Source organism: Schistocerca nitens, chromosome 6 (assembly GCF_023898315.1).
Source record: "Schistocerca nitens isolate TAMUIC-IGC-003100 chromosome 6, iqSchNite1.1, whole genome shotgun sequence".
Classification (NCBI taxonomy): Eukaryota; Metazoa; Arthropoda; class Insecta; order Orthoptera; family Acrididae; genus Schistocerca; species Schistocerca nitens.
The window spans coordinates 351,407,161-351,420,412 of record NC_064619.1 but is presented as its reverse complement, the minus strand read 5'-3'; the positions used below and the strand labels follow the sequence as shown (position 1 = coordinate 351,420,412).

General features: G+C 39.1%; 1 protein-coding gene across 3 annotated transcripts in view; it reads left to right on the top strand.

The window, feature by feature from the left end:
• The first annotated feature begins 1,504 nt into the window (after positions 1-1,504).
• Positions 1,505-13,252, top strand: part of LOC126263696 (DNA repair protein RAD52 homolog) — an 83,634-nt gene continuing 71,886 nt past the window's right edge. The window contains exon 1 of one of the 3 annotated variants that reach the window (XM_049960825.1): positions 1,505-1,841. The gene's annotated coding sequence lies outside the window, so the exon portion shown is untranslated. The remainder of the gene's footprint in view (positions 1,842-13,252) is intronic. The other 2 variants (XM_049960826.1, XM_049960824.1) reach the window with 2 other exon arrangements.

Sequence of the window (13,252 nt, the reverse complement as noted above, 5' to 3'; positions counted from 1 at the left end):
TCCAACACAGCTGGCGTAACATTTTGTCAGCTTTACATGCATTTTCAGCACATAAATTGTTCCTCGCCATAGCAAACGAAAGTAATATGAAAATACAATATAGTACGTCTTCTCTATGTCAATGACTGTGAATCCCAGCTACAACAAGTCTGCATCATATGTTTAGCTTAGTCAAAATCGCGAAAACATACAGCACTAACAAAGCACGTTTTGCAGCTAACAACGCTAGTGTTAAGCCCGGTCCACACGCAACGATCTGTCTGCGCAGACATCGGTGCAGATGTCTGTACATGCAAAAGATCGCTGCAAATGTGGTGTGTTCACACGACACAAACCCCAATCTACTACTCGCCCGCCATCTGTCGGTGTAGAAAAGAAATATCAGTGGCAAGCGACTACGCTCCCCGTAAACGTCAAACATTAAATTCAGTTATTTTGAAATATAGAAATGGAGGAAGTTCTGTTGTGGTCTGTGTTCGCAACTTGTGTTGCAAAAAACATTCAGACCAACCGCAGGAAACAGAGAAAGCGGGCAAAATGGTGTAGACAGTGGCTGCTAAAGCGAAAGCAGTTTTCTCACGTAAATTTTCTGAGAGAGTTGCAGGACGAACCTAACGACTGGCGAAATTATTTGCGGATGGATGTCGAAACTTATAATTATCTCTTAAAGCTTGTAACCCTTCATATTATGAGGAAAAATACTTGTATGAGAAGGGCAATTTCTCCTCATGAACGGCTGGCGGTAACATTGACACTCCAATTTCATCTTCAATTGTACTCCTGCTTGGTCTTGGTGTTTCTTGATCACTAAGAAAGCCAAGCAGATCAAAATACCATAACGTTGGCTGGTATACTTGATCTACTCCTACACCATATCTAGATTTCTGAACTTTGGGTAACTCAATTAGAGCATTGTATGCTGCAATCTTTTTGTCTCGGTCACTATATTCTTTACTTTTAATCTTCCGCAAACATGGGTGGTTTCTATAAATTCAATGTATTCACTTACAAACTCTCGAGAGCACTGACGAGTATCAGCCAATTTAATGCCCTGTTCGCACAAATACAAACACTACACTGAGCAAACAGCTGTTTCGCGACAGATTTGCGGCGATCTCCTGTCCACACGCTCCAACTTGTCTGCGCAGATGTGGTTTGAACCCCCAGATTTGAGAGGTTTCGCTCAAACCTCCAACTCCAACTTCCAGGTTTGCACACACCTCAGGTTGGTGCAAATCTTCTGTCCACACGCAACGATCTGTCTGCACAGAAGTGATGTGTGCAGACATTTGCGCAGACAGATCGTAACGTGTGGACGGGCCTTTACATCACCTGCCAAAACTTTCTTCATGGAAACCCAAGAAAACTTGACAATGCCATGGTGTGACGTGGCGGCCAATGTGAATACCGCCAATTGAAATGCACTACAGTTTGCAGTTGTTTTGACGGGACGTGAGGTGATGTGAAGTAATGTGACGGTCTACATTCAAATGTGGAATTCGCATCTGATTGTGACCACCGACGGACGTTATCAGACATTAACTGACATTTTGTTTTGTGGTGTGGTAGTGGCATGTCTTCTTTTAAGTGTTTTGATTTCACTTAGGCGGGGGATTCTAGTTGGAATTACGGTTATGTTGACTTCTAGTTGTATTATTGTTTAGGTGTTGCCTTGAAGACCAGTATCCATCCTAGGTACGGAAAACGTCCGTGGTACTGTATCTTCCACAAAAAATGTTACTGAAAAACATCTCGTTTGTATTAAAATAGTTGTACCAAGCAAGTAATATTGCATTGTCAGTCAGCATTTAGAAAAAGTTTCTAGCTACGAATTTTTCCAGGTATTGTTGTTATGAAATACAATGTATATATAAGTTCTAGCAGACAAACTTCTTTGCATTGCAATTCAGTATTGTTCCAAAACTACGTACGAATGTTGGCAAGTAGGCTATGCTGTAGTTCTATACATTGTGCTTTCACGCTGGCGGTTTAAGAACATACACTGTACAGATGTGTATCTTCGATTTTATGTAGAACAGTGTAGTTTAAAATTGGAAATAAGACTGTAGGAAAAGTAATTAAGTTTAGAAATTTCAAGTGTGTTAAGATGTATTGAACATGGACCCCAGATTACGCTACAGGTCATTGTGTTCCCACAACTTTCATTTTATATTTAAATTCATTGCCTTCGTCATCTCACAATCAAATTATCGCCTACCCGCTTAACATCATAGACCATGGCATAATCTTGACATCAGTCTGTTGTCACAACCAACATTTTGATGGGGGTCTGTTGTCACACTCAGACCTTTATATTAGTTACCTATTGTTTTCTAAAGATTACTGTGAATGTATCTTCTTTGATGATAATATTATTGTACTTATGTGAATGGTGTGATGTAATAGGTGATAAATAGTTAGGTCAACTGAAAGTAATGATACCACACATTAGATTTGTTCCATGACATAACGATGTCAATTCAATGCACCTCTCAACCTGACCCTCTCGGATTTCTTTCAAATTTGGTGCATTCAATGACCCAGTGAAGAGATGGAAAAATACAAATTTGCAGATGTTATTACAACTGTGAAGAAAGTTACAGGTCTACTGAGCGAGGTGGCGCAGTGGTTAGACACTGGACCCGCATTTGGGAGGACAACGGTTTAATCCCGCAACCGGCCATCCTGATGTAGGTTTTCCGAGATTTCCCTAAATCACTCCAGGCAAATACCGGGATGGTTCCTCTGAAAGGGCACGGCCGACCTCCTTCCCCATCCTTCCCTAATCCGATGAGACCGATGACCTCGCTGTCTGGCCTCCTTCCCCAAAAACAACCCAAAGTTACAGGTCTGGAAAGTTTGGAATTTGTGCTAAATTTACATGCTCGTCTGTCACAACATAGACTTTAGTTCCGGTTAGAATTCAGTTACAGCAATGAAAATGGTACCATTGTAAAGCTATATTGATACGCCACATATCAGGTTTCTGAGAATTTTCATACTAACGGTCATTGACCTTGACCTTTGACCTTGAATATTGCAAAACACCCCATCTTCAATTTTTTTGAAAAAAAAAAATTAATATTGTAAATATCAAGATGACACACTAAAGGCATCATGCATAAAAAAAATATTTTGTCAACTTAAGTACACCATCGACATGCAGTAAGCAGCTATGTATCCAGTTTGTTCTATAACACCAGCCAATAGCAGTTACTTTATTCAGGCCAGGTTCTGTGAACAGCCAATGAGAGACACTTTGTTTTCGACCAAGCAACATTGGGCTGTTTTAGCGAACAGTCAATCAGAGAGACGCTTATTTCAACTAGTCACCATTAATCCACTGATCTCTGTATATTATGAAAATTTTGTTTTGCATGTTTTATGGCTGTGGCTTGATTAACAAAGTGCAATGTAAATGTGTCGTAAAGTAATGTTTAGTAACAAATGGATTTCAAGTCAAAATCATATTGTTGCAATCTGTTTAGGGAAGAAGGTCATGCAAAAGTGCAGAAGAATTTAAGGAATGTTCAGGAGTGGATGATAAACAAATATCCTAATGTATTGTTAGTGTAGATGAAGTAGCATCAGACCTGGCACTCAATGCTTTAAAAGACAGCCTTCAGTATTTAGGTGAATCTTCTGTGAAGAAAAAGAGGCTCCAGAGTGAGAAAAAGTACCCAAAGCAAAAACAGAAAAGAATACCCTCTGTGTTAGAGCATACTTATGTGGCACAACCAGAAAAAGGAGAGTGAAAATGGAGAAAGTGAAATTATCATCCAGCTGAAAGAGAAGTTTCACAATTCAGACTGTATGTGTGACAAAACACAAGTTCTAACTGTACATCCAAAGAGTTGGAGTATAAGGAAAACTACGAACGAATTTTCTGCTTCAGATTACATGTTACGGACAGAAAAACAGTTAGTAGCATAACACGGTATATTAGTGACACAAAATTCAAAGACAGGTAAGACTTTATGTGAGAAAACCGTTCAGTGTGTGCGTGATTTTTACTGTGATCATGACGTGAGCTGTATGATGCCAGGAAGAAAAGACTTTGTGTCTGTGAAAGAAAATGGAATTACAGTACATAAACAAAAGCAGCTGGTGTTGCACAACCTTAAGGAACTGTATGCATATTTCAAAGATAAATACCTAGATATAAATATTGGATTCTCCAAATTTTGTGAGTTGTGGCCAACACACTATGTTCTTGCCAATACCAGTGGAACCCATGCTGTTTGTGTGTCTTGCACCAGAATTTCAAGTTAATGATTGAAGGTTGTGAACTTAAAGCACTAATAAAGAGTGAAGAATACACATTACCATCATACAACCACTGTGTAGCATTTGTTACATGTAATTCTGCACTAACAGCATGTTTCTTAGGTTCATGTCCCTATTGTCCAGGCGTGACAAGACTGATTATGGTGGTCTGTTTGATAAGAACTGCATTGATGAAATTGCATATAAGTGTTGGTTAACTACAGGCAGGGTAGTTTTAGAGGCTATAACAAAGTCAACAGATGATTTCATTGAGGAGTTTGCATCGATGTTACAGCAGCTCCTACCACACTCATTTATCTCCAAGCAGCAGTCACATTTCTGTAGAATCACTAAAGATGATTCTCTCTCTCTGTCAGAAAATTACTCCTTCACCATTCAGAATGAGGTACAAGGATTCCACTGGAATAATGCACAGGCGGGTCTTTCCATGTCAGTTCAACCAGGGGCTACAGCTCATAGTCTCATATTTGACTGAAATTCAGTACACTAATTCTACTATGTGTGGAACACTCGTATACAAAGTATTAGTTACCCTTGCCAATTAGTTCCAGAATTACGACTTGTGAAAGGAGGTGGCGTGACCCGGAAATTGCAACCCACATCTGGCAATCTATCTTCAGACCCAACTTCAGGTCTTAATAACTTTGGAACTATTCTACACAGTTCAGTGAAATTTTTACAACCCACTAACATCCACTTAGAGAACACACTCCATAAATCAAAACACCAACAACATATTTCTGAGGAAAAATAAAAAATTCCAAAATGTGATTTAAAAAATGCAATACGTTAAAAGGTACAGATTGTAGGTGCCCTCTATGCCAAATATAATTCACTCAAAAAGAGTATAAATTTTTTTGTGGTAAGCTTAATGTGGCCTAAACACACACAGAACTCATCATGCCCATATCAGCCACAAAAACTGAGTTACATGCACACGAAAATACAAAAATTTGAAAAATTACCCGAAAAACATGGATTTTCGAAGTGTGTTAGCACAAAAGGGACAAGTGGTATCCAAGCCAAATTTCACACGCTGCATAAGTAGACCATAATGATATGTTGTTGTGATCTTCAGTCCTGAGACTGGTTTAATGCAGCTCTCCATCCTACTCTATCCTGTGCAAGCTCCTTCATCTCTCAGTACCTACTGCAGCCTACATCTTTCTGAATCTGCTTAGTGTATTCATCTCTTGGTCTCCCTCCACGCTGCCCTCCAACACTAAATTGGTGATCCCTCGATGTCCTACCAACTGATCCCTTCATCTAGTCAAGTTCTGCCTCAAGCTCCTCATCTCCCCAATTCTATATAATACCACCTCATTAGTTATGTGATCTACTCATCTAATCTTCAGCATTCTTCTGTAGCACCACATTTCAAAAGCTTCTATTCTCTTCTTGTCTAAACTATTTATCATCCACATTTCACTTCCATACATGGCTACACTCCATACAAATACTTTAAGAAACGACTTCCTGACATTTAAATCTATACTTGATGTTAACAAATTTTTCTTCTTCAGAATCGCTTTCCTTGCCATTGCCACTCTACATTTTATATTCCCTCTACTTCGACCATCATCAGTTATTTTGCTCCCCAAATAGCAAAACTCCTTTACTACTTTAAGTGTCTCATTTCCTAATCTAATACCCTCAACATCACCCGACTTAATTCGACTACATTCCATTATCCTTGTTTTGCTTTTGTTGATGTTCATCTTATATCCTCCTTTCAAGACACTGTCCATTCCGTTCAACTGCTCTTCAAGGTCCTTTGCTGTCTCTGACAGAATTACAATGTCATTGGCGAACCTCATAGTTTTTATTTCTTCTACATGGATTTTAATACCTACTCCGAACTTTTCTTTTGTTTCCTTTACTGCTTGCTCAATATACAGATTGAATAACATTGGGGAGAGGCTACAATCCTGTCTCACTCCCTTCCCATCTACTCCTTCCCTTTCATGCCCCTCGACTCTTATAACTGCCATCTGGTTTTTGTACAAATTGTAAATAGCATTTTGCTCCCTGTATTTTACCCCTGCCACCTTCAGAATTTGAAAGAGAGTATTCCAATCAACATTGTCAAAAGCTTTCTTTCTCTAAGTCTACAAATGCTAGAAATGTAGGTTTGCCTTTCCTTAATCTTTCTTCTAAGATAAATCGTAGGGTCAGTATTGCCTCACGTGTTCCAACATTTCTACGGAATCCAAACTGATCTTCCCCGAGGTCGGCTTCTATCAGTTTTTTCATTCGTCTATAAAGAATTCGCGATAGTATTTTGCAGCTGTGACTTATTAACCTGTTAGTTCGGTAATTTTCACATGTCAACACCTGCTTTCTTTGGGATTGGAATTATTATATTCTTCTTGAAGTCTGAGGGTATTTCGCCTGTCACATACATCTTGCTCACCAGATGGTAGAGTTTTGTCAGGACTGGCTCTCCCAAGGCTGTCAGTAGTTCTAATGGAATGTTATCTACCCCGGGGGCCTTGTTTCGACTCAGGTCTTTCAGTGCTCTGTCAAACTCTTCACACAGTATCATATCTCCCATTTCATCTTTATCTACATCCTCTTCCATTTCCAAAATATTGTCCTCAAGTACATCGCCCTTGTATAGACCCTCTATATACTCCTTCCACATTTCTGCTTTTCCTTCTTTGCTTAGAATTGGGTTTCCATCAAAGCTCTTGATATTCATGCAAGTGGTTCTCTTTTCTCCAAAGGTCTCTTTAATTATCTGGTAGGCAGTATCTATCTTATCCCTAGTGAGATAAGCCTCTACATCCTTACATTTGTCCTCTAGCCATTCCTGCTTAGTCATTTTGCACTTCCTGTCGATATCACTTTTGAGACGTTTGTATTCATTTTTGCCTGCTTCATTCACTGCATTTTTATATTTTCTCCTTTCATCAATGAAATTCAATATTTCTTCTGTTACCCAAGGGTTTCTACTAGTCCATGTCTTTTTACCTATTTGATCCTCTGCTGCCTTCACTATTTCATCCCTCAAAGCTACCCATTCTTCTACTGTATTTCTTTCCCCCATTCCTGTCAATTGTTCCCTTATGCTCTCCCTGAAACTCTGTACAACCTCTGGTTTAGTCAGTTTATCCAGGTCCCATCTTCTTAAATTCCCACCTTTTTGCAGTTTCTTCAGTTTTAATCTACAGTTCATAACCAATAGATTGTGGTCAGAGTCCACATCTGCCCCTGGATATGTCTTACAGTTTAAAACCTGGTTCTTAAATCTCTGTCTTACCATTATTAGTCTATCTGTTACCTTTTAGTATCTCCAGGGATCTTCCACGTATACAAACTTCTTTCATGATTCTTAAACCAAGTGTTAGCTGTGATTAAGTTATGCTCTGCACAAAATTCTACCAGGCAGCTTCCTCTTTCATTTCTTAGCCCCAATCCATATTCACCTAGTATGTTTCCTTCTCTCCCTTTTCCGACTCTCGAATTCCAGTCACCCATGACTATTAAATTTTCGTCTCCCTTCACAACCTGAATAATTTCTTTTATCTCATCATACATTTCATCAATTTCTTTATCATCTGCAGAACTAGTAGGCATATAAACTTGTACTACTGTAGTAGTCGTGGGCTTCGTGCCTATCTTGGCCACAATAATGCGTTCACTATGCTGTTTGTAGTAGCTTACCTGTACTCCTATTTTTTTATTCATTATTAAACCTACTCCTGCAATACCCCTATTAAGTCTTGCTCCTCCTGCCACCGAACTTCACTAATTCCCACTATATCTAACTTTAACCTATCCATTTCCCTTTTTAAATTTTCTAACCTACCTGGCCGATTAAAGGATCTGACATTCCACGCTCCGATCCGTAGAACGCCAGTTTTCTTTCTCCTGATAACGACGTCCTCCTGCCCGGAGATCCGAATGGGGGACTATTTTACCTCTGGAATATTTTACCCAAGAGGACGCCATCATCATTAACCATACAGTAAAGCTGCATGCCCTCGGGAAAAATTACGGCTGTAGTTTCCCCTTGCTTTCAACTGTTCGCAGTACCAGCACAGCGAGGCTGTTTTGGTTAGTGTTACAAGGAAAGATCAGTCAATCATCCAGACTGTTGCCCCTGCAACTACTGAAAAGGCTGCTGCCCCTCTTCAGGAACCACACTTTTGTCTGGCCTCTCAACAGACACCTCTCCGTTGTGGTTGCACCTACAGTACGGCTATCTGTATCGTTGAGGCACGCAAGCCTCCCTACCAACTGCAAGGTCCATGGTTCATGGGGGGAGCATAATGATATATATCTCAAAATTTCAGCATGTTATTGCAAGACATTTGTGTACAATGGAAGTTGACAGATGTATTTGGTGATGTGATCATTGTTCCACAACACAATTTTGTAGAAACATATCGTAAACTGTTCTGCCTCTTCTTATCCTCTCCCACAACTGTTTAATCACTAAGCAACAACATATAGACAGATTAACACAACCTATCATTAATGTTTACTGCACCTTAACTGCTAAAAACCAGTCGATTGTGCTTCGAACAGAAGTTCTCCCACACTTTAGCTACTGTACTCTGTACATTGAGTGGCAAATTGTACTGTCTTCCTGACACTGTGGTAGGAACTGGAACTGTCATAAGAATATGTTCAAAAGGAATCCAACACCTGTCTGCCAAACATGGCCAATGAAATAATCTTGCTGGTCCTGCTGGTGCCATGAAGTTCACAATTACATCACCTTCTGCTTCACAGCACTCTGCAACACATCCTAAGTACCATTTGTCATCATAAACAGCAATAACATAGCAAACTGGTTGTATGTTGCTGCTTTTGCTTCTGAATCCTGAGTCAGACACACTGTGAAGACACATGTTGCGCACGAACCTATAGTTATGTATGTTGCTGCTTTTGCTTCTGAATCCTGAGTCAGACACACTGTGAAGACACATGTTGCGCACGAACCTATAGTTATAACTAGACAATCTGCTCATCTGCACATTGTCAGAGTCCGCTGGAGAGAAGTGATGATGGCTCCTTGTGCCTGCAACAGTTTTAACGTGTTCTAGTCTGCTTTTTAGCAACTCTTCAACTGATTTCACCTCATCTTTCAAAACATAGAATGATTGTATGCCAGAGATATTTTTCTGTACCCAGAGAAAATAATTGAAGAGATGTTAGAATGTGACCTTCTGTAGTGTGCTGCAGACTAGCTCATGATGCCATGCGCTTAATGGTAGCACCAATACCATCACATACATTTTTACCATGACTTGTTTCCAAAAAATTCCATTCTGCGTGACTGAAAATCATGGTAACGCATGCATAAATTTTTGAGATTTTTACAGTTTTTGTACTGACTAGCTGCTCCATCACTGAAGTATTTCAGAAAATGTATGTGAGACAGCTTGTTTTTCACATATGCCATGACAGTGCGAATGTGGGCATGAACTGCAATGGCATGATGAATTAAACAGTCACTAAAAACGCACAGGTTTGTGACACACTTCACCTGATTCACCTCTATAGTAAATCGCAAATGGCTGGAGAGTTGCTTGACTGTTGTCCCAATGATATCCTTGAATGGCATCTTGAACTATAAATTCATAATTTTCAGAAAAGTCTAGTATTACTATAATTTCATCTTGTTTCAAATTATCCTTACAAAACTGGAGATAAGCCGATTGTGCTGTTGCTGTGAAACTGTGTGTGGTCAGTTTGTCCATTTTTTGACAACACATTTCAACAAAATCTTCCACTGTACTTTGCTTTGTTTCAAGATTTGTGCGATCCATGTGTGTCCATTGTTTATAAGAAACGAGTTCATCGTCATCCATAAGGAGTTCACCATACAGTTTGTCATTCATATGTTCTGCAAGATTTGCCTTACCAGGACACTTTTCACACCTGTGTATCATGCACTGGTAGGAACTGATGTCACGCACTAGGAGCTTCGTTGCACCTTTGTAATCCAGACCAGAATCCTTTATAGCAGCAAACATCAGCTTAGCATTTTGACGGGTCTCACATACACAAACATTGTGTGTGCCCCTTGCACTTACAGGCACAACCCATTTTGGCAGAAGATTGAAAAAAGATGATAAACCTACTTTGGTATTGGGATACTTTTCCTTGAATTCTACATATAGTTATGATATGTTGCATAGCAACAGTCTTTGTTGCATCTGTACAAGTACATTTCCCATTTTCACCGTTACATAGTCTTTTTTTCCAGGCATTATTCAGCTGTAGTCATTATTTTCATAAAACTCTGACACTAGCACTTTTATTTCTGAACTCAATTGCTTACCCTGAGCCTGCTGAAGTTGTGGAAGCACTCCTTGGGTTGCTTTTATTTTCCTAGCTTGCTTTACCATATATGTAGAAACATTGAATTCCTTTGCAGTGGAGTCAATAGACCAGCTGGAAGGTGCAAGGGTAAGAATAGCTACTTTTTCTGGCGTGTGGATATGGCACATTTTTCTTTCAAATCATGCACAATGTTGTCCAAATCAAGAGCATTTCTGGCATGATTTCTGTTCCTTTGGAGCAGATAGTTCTTCCTCTTCCACCATCAGTCTGTCAGCTATTTTGTGTTTTAATTCCATTTGAGCTTCTTGTAGTTTTCTTCTACCATAGCTGGGCCTGTCTCTTTTTCCTAACTTTGTGTGTCTTCGTGGGAGACAAACCAAAAGCAGTCACTGAAGTATTTAATTGCTCATCCGCTATGGTTGTAGGTGGCTGATACTCTTCATCACTGTCATGTAAATTATCAGAATATTCTTCATTTTTTAGCAATGTAACACACCTGGAACATAACTTTTGTCCTGGTTTCATGTTAAGTCCCATGCACTGATTCACTTTCCATATTGATTTTATATCAATTTCTCTGAAGCTACACTTCACTGTCGACTTGTGAATCCAAAATGGATCAAAACAACTTCTTTGTAGGAAAGAATACTTATCCAGAAACACTTTCATATGATGATAACAAACACTAAAGTTTCCTGAAACTGCACTTCTTGTGCCCACAGGGTGTATCCCGGATCTCCATAGCAACAAATCTTGGTCTGATTCATCCAGATCATACAGTACAAAGTGAATGCCACATTTTGTTCCATATGTTGTTTTATGACATTCAGATTCTTGTGTTCTACCAATACTGCAACTTGTTTGAACAAAAGCACCACTAGTACACTCTTCTGCCTCCATACTGACTTTCCACAACAGTACTGACCTGTCTGAACTAGAATCTTAAAAACATGAGGAACCTGTAATTGTTGCTTGCTTCCTTTGCTGTTCCTACCTAACAATGACTCATTCTGACCCTGAAAACTACCATTGTTTAACTTTCTGTTGCCTAATGGTCCCCAACAACTGCTGCAGCTTTATCTGAAACAAGCTGTCTGCATCATCACTATTACTTGCTAAATCGTGATAAAAGAAACGTAACCAAATACATCTCTGTCAACTTTTATTGTACACAAATGCCTTGCAGTAACAAGTTGAAATTTTGCCACATGTTATATTATGGTCTACTTATGCAATGTTTGAAATTTGGCTTGGATATCACTTGTCCCTTTTGTGCTACCACACTTAGAAAATCCATGTTTTTCAGGTAATTTTTCAAATTTTTGTATTTTTGTGTGCATGTTACTCTGTGTGACTGATATGGGGAAGATGAGTTCTGTGTGTGTTTAGGCCACATTAAGCTTACACAAAAAAATGTATACCATTTTTAAGTGAATTATATTTGGCATAGAGGGCACCTACAATCTGTACCTTTTAGCATATTACATTTTTTAAATCACATTTTGGAATTTTTTATTTTCCCTCTAGAAATATGTTGTTGGTGTTTTGATTTATAGAATGTGTTCTCTAAGTGGATGTTACTGGGTTATAAAAATTTCACTGGACTGTGCGGAATAGTTCCAAAGTTATTAAGACCTGAAGTTGGGTGTGAAGATAGATTGCCAGATGCGGGTTGCAATTTCCGGGTCACGCCATGTTCTTTCACAAGCCATAATTCTAGAACTAACTGACAGGGGAACTTAAAATTTTGTACATGAGTGTTCCACACTTGGTAGCATTGGTGTGCTAAATTTCAGCCAAATCTGAGACTATCAGCTGGAACATTTCCTCAAATTGGTTGAGTTGACATGGAATGACCCAGGCTACAATTCACCCATTTGTAGCTTACTACAGAGGCTAAAGAACTAATGAAATATGACATGTATCATACATGGAAATATCTGACTGCCTTCAGCATGATACAGTGTATGTTTATTCTTTCCAGACAAATTTCATCAATTTCTTAAAATGCCAGTTTTAAAATCCAAAGCATATTTATTACTTTTTGAATGGATGTGCTGCCCAATACAAAAACAGAAAGAACTTCATGAATCAAGAAGATTTTGATGTTACAACAGAATGGCTCTTTTTTTCCCTACAGCACATAGTAAAGGACCTTGTGATTGGGGGGGGGGGGGGGGGGGGTAGCAGGGACTGGAAAGAGATTAGCAAGACTTGTGAGCCTCAAGCGACCTTATGAAAATCATATTTTGACATCACGACAGTTGTTTGAGTGGTTCAAGGAAAATATTCCTTCATGTGTCGTCCATTATACATCAGTTTCCCATCATGAAGATACGGCCAAGGTGAAACAACATTTCAAAACTACAAGGATGATTCTAGGTACCCATAAGCTTCATTGTGTAATACCTGTTTAACAAAGGTTTAGTAAAGACAAAGACACACTCTGCTTCTTTAGTGAGTAGAGAATAGTCAGTGATAGCTATGGTGAATTAAATGCAGTTAACAAATATATATGAATTTGTTGCCTGTATGTATGACAGTCATTGGTGGGTTGCATATGTCTTACAAACATGTGAAGAAACAGATGAAGTAAAGGTCAACTTCTTGCATCCATATGGACCATCTCTGTCATTTGTGTTTCTTGCCAAACCAGACACTTGTGTCA